Here is a 13,349-nt window from a genome sequence, read left to right as displayed (position 1 = left end):
CAGTGTTTGTGTTCATTGTACTGAAGGAACATGACACATTGTAATATAATTAATACAAATTTAATAGGTTTTGAATAGTGTTGTTTTTGTGTTTTTTGCTATTAAGTTAAAAAAATAAATAAATAAATAAATAAAATAAATTTTGGCAACCATATCCTTTAAACACAGAAATGCACTCGTGGTGAAGTTAAAACTGTCTTGTCATCCTTTCTGTCAGCACCTTATAATGTTTCCAGGACCGTTTGTAATTCATCATTTTGTGATTGCTATCCTGACACTGGCACTGAAATACGAACCGACCCAGCTATCATCCAAACTGGAATGTCCAGAACTCCAATAATTTCCAGTTTGGAAAATTAAAGGACTAAAGCCACATAAAATCCCATCCCTGTATTTCTACAGTTGCATAAAAATATCACTCACTCTTGACCACAATTCCTAAAACAATATTATGATGGAAACTGAGCAATACTGCTCAGTCTAAATTTGAGACTTGAAGGCTATGAATTTTAGGGTGACGTTCTCCAGTCCCACCAACCCGTTGTTCCTTTCACTTATTACAACCCAACTTAAATTATTCGTACATAGCCATACATTTCAAACCGCATTCGCATACCGGTGGATATTTTGGCAGATTGGAAGCTCAGTTTATCCGCCAAAGCTCACCTCATCAAACTTATGCTAAAGTTCAAGCACTTCTCACATCTGCCGGATGTGTTGCTCAGTGTTAACAGAACGAAGATCAGAAACTGGAGTTAAGACACAGTAAAAGAGCAGCTATTTTCTGATAGTAACAGATGTTAAAGTGATCTAAGTGCTGATCAGGGATGTGAAGTACATTTATTTGTCCTTTGTATGTCTGCAGTGTGATGCCTTCATCAGGCCTCTGTCCTGCCGGATAGCTGACATTCCTTTCTGTCTCTCAGATCTTGGATCAGTCAGACAGGATCTGCTCACACACAAAGCTACTCTCCCTTAAGAGGACCAGCAGGCCTTTTGTGTTAAGGTTTTTATTTTATTTTATAATGTGCTCATGGTCATGGAACATTTCCTGCCTTCTGAGCTTCTCAATGATACAAAATCCCTTTGTGATGTCTGGAAAACCTTCACTTCTTTTTTGTGGAGAGTGAAATCAAAGGAGCCAAAATCAGACAGTACTTGAGTGATTCTGGATTAATATTTAAACATACCTGACACTGTTTATTTTGTAACCACTTACAAGCTCCATGCTGACAAAACTCTATCGTATCTATGTGTGAAACCCAACTATAGTAAAGGAAAACCGCATGATGTGCTTAATGTTGCAGAATTTTTTTTAGATGATTTCAAATCAAAGATACATGAAATCTAAGTATTTAAAAGAACGATAAATCAGATGTTGAATCTGAATTCTAGAGTCAAGAATATTTCCAGGTTCCGTATTTGAACATATAATATCTGTTTATGCAGACCAGACAATCTTCTATACACATGGCTCTTCTCCAACACAAACTCAGGGTTTTCCCAAATGTAGAAAGACTTCAGCTTCAGAATGAATGCAAAAGCAACAGTGAAAGTTAAACAGACAGGCGGCTTGATCTCAAATAGAAGGGGAAGCTGGCAATAAGACTGATATGCCAATCAACAATAAGAGTCTGAATGAAAGTTTGTGTGATTGGTGTATGACAGACGCTCATCCAAGCTAATCAAACAACGCACAACATATTTCTCTGTACTGTTACAACTACTGGCTCTGATAAGGAGCTTCCAAGCTGTCGATGAAGTAAGCCTCGACAAAGAATGAACTTCATGAACTTTTTTATTTGGGAGTCATTTTTGTGGATTTTAATATCAGTGAAAGCTGATACAAAGAAGATAAATGCAATGCAGCCAATTTGTTAAGTAAAAAACTGCTAACCTACCTACATAGACATTTATGAAGTGAATCTTAACCACTATCACCTCCCAGAACTGCAGACTTTATATAAACGATATAGACGAAGCCTTGAGATCAAAAAGAAAAAAAAAGTATGTTTAAATGGCCTAAACCTACAGTTTTTCTATTGGCCAGCAGGGGACGACTAATTTGATTTCAAAACAAAATCTGACTGCATAGAACTCTATGAAAAAATGATTCTACTTCTCACTCGATTTGTTCTTGCAGTAAATGTTTTCCTAATCAGTTTATGGTCTCAGTTGCTATTATAAAATCTGTCTCAACACAGCATGGTGTTATTTTTTAAAAATTCTGATCCCATATGGAACAAGAAAAACACTCAGAGAGCGCAGTACTCTACCAAGGCTGCTCAGTTGTCATATTGTTTCCCATGGCTGAAATCTTAAAATATACGATAATGCCTAGTGCACTTTAGGGCATGGCTATTCACTGCTGCACTGTGTCCTTCAGTTTTTAGTCAGATCCACCTCTCATTTGTCACATCCACTTTCAGAAAACCAACATAGTGACGGCCAAGTTCCAAACTCAGGGTCCTCAAAATAGTAGTCTACAGTCTTCGTCATGGTGGCTACATCCATCTTTTATGTATAGTTTTATCCTGGAGTCGAGAGTTTTATCCTGGAGTCGAGTCAAGCTCTGTGAAAACTTCAGGAAAACCCTGCAAGCTAGGTCTAGATAACAGTACAGCCTGTAATGTTTTATGTCAGGCACACATAACCTCCAGCTGATTCTTAAGAAGAAAGTCCTTAGTCTCAAGAAGAAGTATTACAATAGTTAAACTAATTCAGCCAGTCAATGATTCATCCGTGCTTTGTGCTTCTTTGTTAGGCTCTTATATAACTTAGGGTGGTGGAAATTTTCACAAGCTAATACACGATTCCTTGGTATTCAAAGGGGTAAATACTCAGCAAAGCAACACAGGATGTCTGAACACTTAAACACCTGACTGGATGTGAAGAACTTAGCAAGTTCTCTGGGTGATAAAAAGAATATATGAAAAATTAGCAGGTGTTGTTTAAATGACTTAAAAGAAAAAACAGACTAAATGGACTCAAATAAATGAAGCTGAAGTTCTCTGATAGAAGTAAAAAATGGTATCTAGAACAAAATGACTGCAAAATGATATGAAAAGCAGAATTCATGCTTATCTAGACTGGTGAGTTTTAGATGTCTCTTTGAAATAGTACAAATAAATTACATAGATGATGTGATAAAAGGCATGTTTCATCTTTTGATTCTCACAAAGCATGAATCTGTGCATTAGCTGGTGGTGTACTTGTCTAAGTCAGCTTCCGTGGTGGGCCACACTCAGGGGCCTCACGTCTTATCTACGTCCATCAGGCTCCATTTCACCCAGAGGGTCTGTGAAGCATGCATTCTCTACAACACAACCTGAGACAGGGTGCATGCTGCTTGAGAAGTTGACAAAAAAGGCAAGACAGATAAGTGTAAATAAACTCCTTTTTACAATCAGTGAACAGCATTACACAGAAGTGACTCAGTGAGGGAGGTGTTGGCAACAGGTCTGCCAGAATACTCAGCATGTTACTCAGAGCACAGCTGCCAAGATCCACTGTCCAAGTCCTTAAAAAACAAGTTACAAAACAACAATACACTTGTAAGGATTATTTAATTTATTAAATGTAATGTCATCATTCATCTTCTGAGCTAGATTATTGTATTAGTATATTACTAGCAGCAGCAGTTTTACTGCGACTGTCATTATAAAAAGAAGCAACTACATGTATTGACCCAATATCACTGTCCTAAGAGATATTATATTTGGAACTTTTTGCTCAAAGGTAAAATTTTACACATTTCTGGCCTTGCAAGTTTAAAAAAAGCTGCAGCAGATACACGCTCCTCGAGGTTGAGGTTGTTAGTGTTGCTGAGGTGTACAGTAGCGGCAGTGCTGTACGGCGGCTGGATGGGAAACGTGAGAGCCCCTCAGGAGGAAAATGGGATTCTAATAAATCCTTCAGCCGGGGGAGAGGGAGCTCTATAAAAACTGCCCTCCACTAAAAACACTCAGCTGTCATGGCTTGTCTTTGTACTCAGCACTGAGTGATTTCACTGTCAGCCTCTGTGCTGCTGCTGCTGCTTTTTCAGGAGCAAAAATGAATAGGGGAATTAAAATGCCTATTTGTTTAGGCAGTACTAATGCACACTTTGGGCAGCGTGGCTAGTTATATAATTCCATGTGATCAACCTAAGGAAATTAGCTCCATATTTCTGTCTATAAAGTGAAATATTTATATGTGAGGTGAATTTGGAGACACATAGCACTTACATAAAGCTTGTGATACAAGGACGCCTGAAGTTAAAGAATTGTCAAACACTCAAGAGACATCTGGTCACACTAGAGGGTTTGTTGCTGTAAGATTATAGCCATAAGGGCTAGTTAGAACATGCTATGTAATTATTCAGTATTTAGTCACAATAGTGCACTAAACTGCTGCTTTCTGTTTTCTTATGATAGGGTTCTGGCTGCCTATCCTAAATGTAGCTTACAAAACGAGCGTTACAGACTGAAAGCTCTTTTGAAGCACATCTCCATGGGCCTGTATAAGGAAAGCAGCAGAAGTCTATACTATCTGCATTCAGGCCAAGCAGCAACCACCGCAGTTAAAAAATAAAGCCAACATGAAAGTTCCAAAACTGCAGTTCCCCAAATGGCCAATCGAGGCTGGCTGCAAAAGGGAGTCAATTTACATAGAACTCCATGTTAAAATTCCCAAAAAACACAACATAAAAAACATGTTTATGGACTAGTAGAAAAAAAGGCTTTGGTCTCTTTAGCTAATTTTCCGATTCATGAGAACTGGACAGTAGGTGAATCTTTGTATAAATTGCCCGTTTAAATTCTATTAAAGCTTAAAATGATGTATAGTTGAGGCAGTGTCAGGAAGTGACAGGAGGGTACTGTCACTGTACAGTCAGGGGTCCAGTTTAGTTTACATCTCCTGTCCAGCTCCACTCATGCTCCACCTCTTTGCTCATTTTTGGATTAGCTGGGAGTTAAACATTGATCGTGCTGCCCTGCAGGTGCAGACATAGCTGCAGACCCACGCTGCCATCTCATATGTTTATACTCTACTGGAGTCCGCTTGGAGGATTCTGCACCATACAAGCACAGCAGGTCATATCTATACATTCCATGCATGCACAATATTGCTAAGCACACTATTGTCCTTTGTAGCATGGTCGCTGCATGAACGCAATTTTGGGCTGCACGTGAACGTGTGCAGAGCAGAGGGATCTGTGCAGATTCCCACGGAGATGAGAAAATTTACATCATGTGGACCACAGCGGACTGTCACGTGCTCGTAAAGTATAACACTGGCCTTAGAAGGAGTTGGGCTCAACCAGCTCGAGCCACCACACTGAGCTTCAAAACCACTGTTCAGGAAACCTCTGGGTGACTTCATAGAGAGTTTGCCCATATTTATAAACAGCCAGGGATATTGTAGACAGTAGGTCACCAACATTTCAGCCGCACACAGAGCCTAATGCAGAAGAAAATAGATTTAAAGCATAAAAATGTGAGTGACTATGTAATTAATTATATATTACAATCGTGACACAAGACATAAAACAGAAAGGCAGCACTTCCAAATAATTGCTGTGTAGAATTGCTGAAAGCGAAACTTTCTATGCTGAACTGTTATTCGATTTCACTCAAAATTTGTCCAAAAAATAGACCTTTGAGTGATCAGATCTTGTTTTGTATGAATAAACCTTTAAGCGATTGCATTCCAATTGTCTTGAGACATGACAGAGGCAACAGTTTAGAAGCTCTTGAGCTTCACGTGATCCTCCTGATGTTTGAAACCACAAACATGAGTTTTATTTTAGACTGGTCAGCCAGAACATGGGTTTAGAGCTGTTCTGGATTTTCGACCACATTAAATGTCACCTATTGAAGTGCTGAGATCGAATTGCAACATCACACGTGCTGTTTCCTAAGAAAACCTGCTCTTTATGTCAGTTGTCATCTCTCTGCATCCCGTTGTCAGTTTTCTAAATTGCTTTCTCAGTAATTTGTCACAATCATCCAGTAAAGCCTCCAGGTGATGAGCTTCAGTAGCTGGAAAGTAACCACGCAGTCCTGTCTAAAGACTGGGCCTACTTTTCTTTGATGGACATTTTTAAGTTCACATTTACTTCAGGACACAGTTTACTAATGTGTTGTCGCTATAGTAACCCATTATTCAACCTCACATTCCCCAGTGGCACTGAAATGGTCAGTTTTAATTACAGGCTTTCTGGGATACGTCAGCCAGGAAAGCAACATGTACTAAAATATTATGAAACCTGGTAATGAGATTACAGTGATTTATAGAAACTAATTGGGTTCTGTTGCTATTATTACGGACTAAGTCTCCATGATACATTGACTTCTTGACATCTGCATAACTTGGTCAGTGGGCTTGTGTGTCGAGGCCTTATGAGTGACTAACTAGAAGTATTTTTTGTATGACTCATTAATAAAGTATATGATTATTCCTGTTATTATTTCCAGAATTGCCACTTTCCACTTAATATGGTTACATCATTTCCAACAAGTCAGCATCAGGGTTCAGTATTGTGTCAGCTCTATGTGTTTATGACTGGATTATTAATTCAGGAAATGCTCTATTAAACTTAATTACAATCTTTAAAAAACAAACTCAGTTGTGCTATTCTTACTCCTACATTAATCTTGCAGAAATGGAAAATTTAAAAAAAAAAATAAAAAATCATGAAAACAGAATAATATAGGACCTTTGTTTTTTTTCTGCCGAGCATCTCAGCCCTCCCAGCAGCTTTTCTTGGCTCTGTCTGCCTCCTGATGGAGTCTGGAAAACATATATCCCTGCACGAGGCTCCACTAGATGCTGCTGCTCATTGCTGCAGCCCAGCAGGCAGCGCACCCCCGTATTATGCCTCCCAATGGGAGCACCGCCGGAAAGTGTCAGTCACAAGACTTTGGCATCTGCAACCTGAGGGAAGCAAAACACTTAAGTTCTGTTTCTCCACTTCTCCTGACACAGCACATTGCCAGAGGCATGTGCCCAACTGTGCAGGACCTCCAATGGAGTGTCACACGCCATGCACATCGTAGGGAAACGCTGCTGGGAGCTGGATGTGAGTAAGTTGGTAAGTTTGAGACCGGCTCCTTTGGAGAAACTTCCCTGTGTCCTGTCATATTCAAAGTCTCATCTATCATCAGCCTCAGTTGGCTCGTGCCACGTCTCCTTTCAGCAGATGACAAAATACCCTCCTAGGGCCAATACTCACAGGCCCCGCTGTCTGTGAACACAACACTGGAACCACTGCATAATAGGAGTGTCAGCTTCACTGTTTCTTTGAGCCACACAGAGCTGGTATCTCTGACCTCTCCTGGAGCTGCGGTGTTGGTTCTGGTGCGCAGCGTGGAAAGCCTCCCAGCCTTTTGATGTGAATATCAAAATTAAACTGACATTTCAGAGGAAATATCCTGAATAAATGACAGGACACGGGGGTGAGATATTTCCTGGCGCACTTGTTGTCAAATCAGTGCTGCTGAGTAAAGTCGTCAGGAAAACAAAAGGTCTTCAGTGCAGGAGTGCAGCTCAGTGCAATCTCTGATTGATTCGGCAGTTCGTATTCATCAGCATTTAGAGGAGTTTGATGAAAGGTGCTCTGACCTTTCTTTCTTCCTCTGATTTGGAACATTACTCATCCCTTGCCATTTCTTAAAGCTTTAGATGGAGGCTTCTCTTCTCTTCTGTCTGGAGTCATCTGCTAAAGAAATATCTCTTTAGACTTCTGGAAATGGTTTTGGTTGGTGAAGCTGGACAAGGACGTGCCACAGGACCTTAACTGAGACAGAAAACAGAGATACACTTTGTCCTACTGTTCAATGCAAAATATTCAGTGAAATAAGGACCATTCATTTAAACAAGTTTGAGTTTCAGATTCCAACCCTGCCATTGTGCACTCTTCAAATATTTGGACAAATTACATCTTCATGCTTTGGCGACATTGTTTCCTGAAACATTTTATGCTAGCAAAGCCTTTTAAATTGAAATGAATACATTTTGCAGATCTGACAAACTAAAAATAAACTGTACAGTAGCTGCTGCATACTATAGCTCAATAAGCCCAAATAAACCTAAGGATTCAGCTTTTACAACCAGCAGGAAACAGTGGGGCAAATGCAGGAATGTGTCTGAGCATATGTCTTTGTTTAGTTGCTCTATCAGCTTTAAAAAAAAAAAAAGGACAAGGATTACACTGATTCCTGTCCTGCTCCTCATCTACGTCCAGTGTCAACCTGCATCAAAATCCAACTGAATAAATGCACATGCAGCTCTCTGATGTGTTCACTGCCTTTTAAGTGGGTTCATGTTTATGTTGTACAGCCAAAGCTCCTGGGTGGAAAATGTTGCATGCAGCTTTCGTGGTGACTGGTCACAGCGTTCCCCACATGCAGAACGAATCACACAGCAAAATAAGGTTCCTAGCGTTTGTTTTTGGCAGTTCATCAGACATTATCTGATTGCCAATAGGAACTGCTGTGCTGCAAGTTGAGATCTGTGCAGATAAAGTGTCACAAAGAACATGGGCATATTTCCACTTCACACTTTGAAAAAAGAACTTGTTACACACTGTACAGAAGCTGTAACATTCTATAAGCTGAAATGTATTTATGCTATGGTATGCAGTATAATCATATGCAGCTGCAACAGTACTGCAGAGACGACAGTGTTCGAAACTCTTTTTTCTCTTCAGGGAAAGCCTTTCTGTCCAGACTGACGCCCACTCTCACCTGACTTCAAAACAGACAGGCAAAAAAAAAATGAGGAGTCTACATTTGGTCCCCAGAGACATGGCTCGAGCATGCTTCAGCTTTACCGTAAATACTCAGACATGACAGCAAGAGTTACAACTTTACCAGCGGAGGGAACCTCCGATTTGAGGGGGCACGGAAATAATGTGTGGGAGAGGGGTTCCCGTCACTCTTAAAGGGTGATGACCTGACATTTTATCCCCTTTTCTGAGAAGTTACCATCTTTTGCTCGTCAGTGAGAGGAAAAACCCTGAAAATGTGTGGGAAATTCCTCAGATTCTTGGTTGTTCTAGGAACTCTGGCTGAGTGTTCAGTGTGTTCCTCTATTCTCAACTCTTTTTATAGCACACGTGGTGTTTGTTTCCAAAAAAATCTCCTGCCACACAATTATGATACAAAGGCTTGATAAATCTCTTGAAGGTATTTATTGACTGATTACTGAGGTAATCCACCATGCATGTGGTGAACACATGGAGAGGGAGTTAATCACCACCAAACCTGTAAAGAAATGAAATGACTCTTGATGCAAATATTTACGACTGATCCCATTAAAAAATTAATAGATTATAGTTATGATTAAAAGGATATTTTGTAAATATTTAACAAAATCGCCCTGACATTACCCCAGTTAGTCTGTTGTGATGTACATGACGTACGTAAATTACAGCTTTGACTCTTCCAGTGAACATCTGCAAGTTCTGGCGTGTCCAACATTACAAGTGACTGGAAGTGATGCACACTCCCTCTGAGACCTGCAAAAAATAAAACTTTGTTGGACCTTAGAATTCATTTGTTTTCACAATATGCGCGTTGCCCAGATTGCAGCCGGTAACCGAGTCATCTCTATGGCTCGAAGCATAACCTACAATTCCAACTAACTATGTACTTTTATGGATGTGGGGTTAAGATTAGTCAGAAAATAGCAGCTCCACGGGACGCTTCACGAAGAAAAGTAACGCAATGTCCTGTTGCAGGTAGCACCTGTTATTGCTGCCGTGTGGAATTTCCGAAAATATTTACCCTGCTAAATGGATTTATTCTATCCCAGGATTTCAAACAGAAGCCATTTTAAATAGTTTGGCAGTGAAAAAAGCGACTATATATTAATTATTCTCCACACATGTCTGAAACTTTGTATTAAATGACCATTGGCAGAGAACATGAGAAGAAAATACAACATGCTACACTTTATTTTTCAACTGAACATGACTGATTACCCAATAGTCATGCTCGGCGCTATATTTATTGCACTGCCGTATTTTAAACACAGTGTGGCGGTTCACTGATGTTGAACCACAAGAAAAATAATCTGTCATGGTCTGTTTTAGTGCCCTCCTGAGCAACCGGGACAACATGAGGCTCAACTCGGACCCCAGACTGCTGCTGAACAGGACTCATGTTTAGATGAGTTATTGTATGGGAGCTGTTCAACAGCTGAGCCTGGCATTGCAATAAATCACCCACATTTTGACTATGTTGATCATAACAATGAGAGGGGTCATCTTTTACGGTATATATTTAACCCATTTTGCTCAGCAGTCGATGAGATGCTGGAGTCACGCTAAACTGCTTGCAAAGCGTCTCTTTTTCATCCTTGTTGTACAATAAAACGAGTTAAATGACTGTGTTTACAGTACCAAGCTAAAATGAATTAAATGGTGCCCTAAAAACTGCTGTAGTAACTCATCTTTATGTATTCTTGATGCCTATAGATGGGAACCTTCAGCTCTCAGCGACCCCCTGCAGCTACGGCTTGAAGAAACAATGCAGTGATTGATTTTCAAGATGTAGGGACTGCAAACAGTAGTCAGCATTTTCTCTAAGTGCTCTCCAAGCTGTTAGAGGCCCTTGAAGGCAGAGTTTAAAATTAAATAAAATTTTAGTCAAGAAAATTTCTGTGTTTGGGCGCGTTATTCCACACCATTCCCAGACACCAGCAGCAGAAAGTCGGAGACAGTGCTGACAAATGAAAGATTGTCAAAGCAGCTGATTGACGAAAAGAACAAAAGGTGGTATATGGAACAGATGAAATATAGTCAGAATCTTGTTTGAATCAAGAACTGCACCCATGCCACATAGCAGAAGAATCTTGTTGAGTTAAACATCCCATATGGTGAGAATCCATTTTCCTTTTGTTTTATAAGCTTTATAAAGTTGAAGGTGTAAAATAAAAGCTGAGAAACATGGAGACATGTACTACTGCCATTCTTCTAGCAACTCCCCACATAGACACACAGCTTTACAAGTTAGGAAGAATCTATATCTAGTTTCTACATAATAAATGAGGAACGAATAGCCATTCACCTTAAAATGTGTATAATCATGCCCCCTCACAGTCCACTGCTGCTAGGTGAGGTATTCAGAATGAGCAGGTTGCAGTATGCCAAGTTTAGTTACTTTCTAATGCTGCCTATGCTAACTCAAAAATGAAGAAATCACACCAAATGTTCTGCTGTTGGCTGCAAGAGTAACGCAAGAGTCTTCGTGGACTCCTACCATATGAGGAACTGAAGAACCAGTTGATTACCTTTATTTTAGAGGGTCATTTCATCAAAACAATAGAAAAGTCATAATGTGATCAACGCTACCATTAGCTTTGATCATATATTCACAGGTCAGAGCTCTGTAAAAGGCTTAGGGTTACAATCAGAGATGCTGGAAACTTGAAGGCCAGTGTTTTCAGTTGCCTGTTGTGCTTCAGTGCAACTCAGCCAGTGTTTGCTTCTCTCCTGCTCTCTGTGCTCACATATGCTGCATTTTAAAAACAGCCAAATTCCCCTCAAAGCTGCTATCATGTATTTAACTTTATCTGTCTTTGTTGTCAGACAATGAAATTAGCATGAAATAGGAACTGAAATGTGCCCATCAAAGGGTTATGATGCATAACATGGGCCAAAAGTAACCCATATTCAATGAAAAATGAGTATCTCTTGACCCATGTTGTGCATCAAAGGGTTAAGACTACATGCTAACCAGCAGTCACTTCGGTGCTATTTCCAAGCTGCAGCTCTGTAGCCTTTAGATACAGATTTTATAACTACAATGTTGTCTTACAATCTCAGCATAAACATGAGTAAAAACATTCGCTGCCGTGAGTTTAGCAATATTTCCATGTAAAATGATTGGCCATTGAGACAGGTAGTAGCGACAGAAAGTCCCACGCACGCATTCATGTCTATGTCGGCTGCTGTGTTTTGCTCTGTACTGTTGATCATAAATGCAGAGAGAGTCTTATTCTTTAATAGGATGTGGACAGCAGCAATTTAGCTTCATTCAAAGTTTCAGATTCTGAAACAGCCAGTTTTAAGCAGGGATACAAATAGGGTTATGTAGTCAAGGTAAAATTGACCATATTTTCAGTATTTTGAGCTAAAAACTGAAAGATGGGGATGAGGACATTCAATAAGTGTGGTGAAAAAAGGTGCACAACATGGGACCTTTAAAGCTGGCGTCTTTGATACTTTGCCTGTTAGACTAGGCAGACATGTTGCCACTGACTGGAAGAAGCAGCACAAGCAACAATAAATTCTTTATCAAGCACAAAGATGATAATAAAAGAAACTACTGCCATTAATTAGTTTCTCCACTGTGACCCCGACAGACTCTGTTGATTGGTTTCCAGGAGAGGAGCACTGGAATGACTCTAGATGGCAAACTCCCCGGAACACAGTGGACACTTAGTCTACGCAACCAACTGTTCTGAGTCAGCAGTAAATACTCCATGGTACATTTACAGACCTTAAAAGTGATGCCAAATGGGGGAAAAAACTCAAAGTAAATGCAGCAAATCTGCATGCAATGAAATGCAGAGACAAGGACAACAAACACGAAAGGTTAATATTTTTGCGATGTGTATATTTTTTTTTATATATATATATATATATATATATATATATATATAGATAGATAGATAGATAGATAGATAGATAGATAGATAGATAGATAGATAGATAGATAGATAGATAGATAGATAGATAGATAGATAGATAGATACAAACTGCATTCAAAACTATATACTTTTTTATGAGGTGTTTGAGGCTATAAATTGTGCAGTGAGAGGTTAACTGATTGTGTGCAGCACGAGTTGGGAATTCCGGGACAAATCAAGCTGAAATGTATAACCTATAGCTTAAGGCAAATCTGTGCAATAAGGCTACTGGAAAATATTAAAATCCCACCTGGTTCTACTCAGCAAAAACATCTGTAAGAATGTAAAGAATTCCAAAGATAGGGCAGTTTTTGCCTGAAAACCCAGCGTTTGACATCATAAAAAAGATTTTAATTTGTGTCTAGCATACACAGACACTATTTATCTGTGGTGTGACTCATGCAGAGCACCCCAGAAATTGCAGACGATGACAGCATTGCATTTTTAGAATTTTATTTATTTAGGTCAAAAATGAAAATATAGCGTTTCTGTACATGTGCAGCACAGCAAAGGAACTTTTGTTTCTCTTGTGTACAAAGTAGGTCAGGCATGTGCCACGGTTCGTAAAAGGAACGTGAATGACACATTTACCTCCGAATGTTCCCGATTGCACTGAGGGGTGAAGCGAAGGAGATTCATGTCTCAAACTTGGCCTCTCGGGGGGATTCTCT

This window comes from Amphiprion ocellaris, chromosome 20 (genome assembly GCF_022539595.1).
Source record: "Amphiprion ocellaris isolate individual 3 ecotype Okinawa chromosome 20, ASM2253959v1, whole genome shotgun sequence".
NCBI classification, from domain to species: domain Eukaryota; kingdom Metazoa; phylum Chordata; class Actinopteri; family Pomacentridae; genus Amphiprion; species Amphiprion ocellaris.
Note: the sequence above shows the minus strand (reverse complement) of the source record.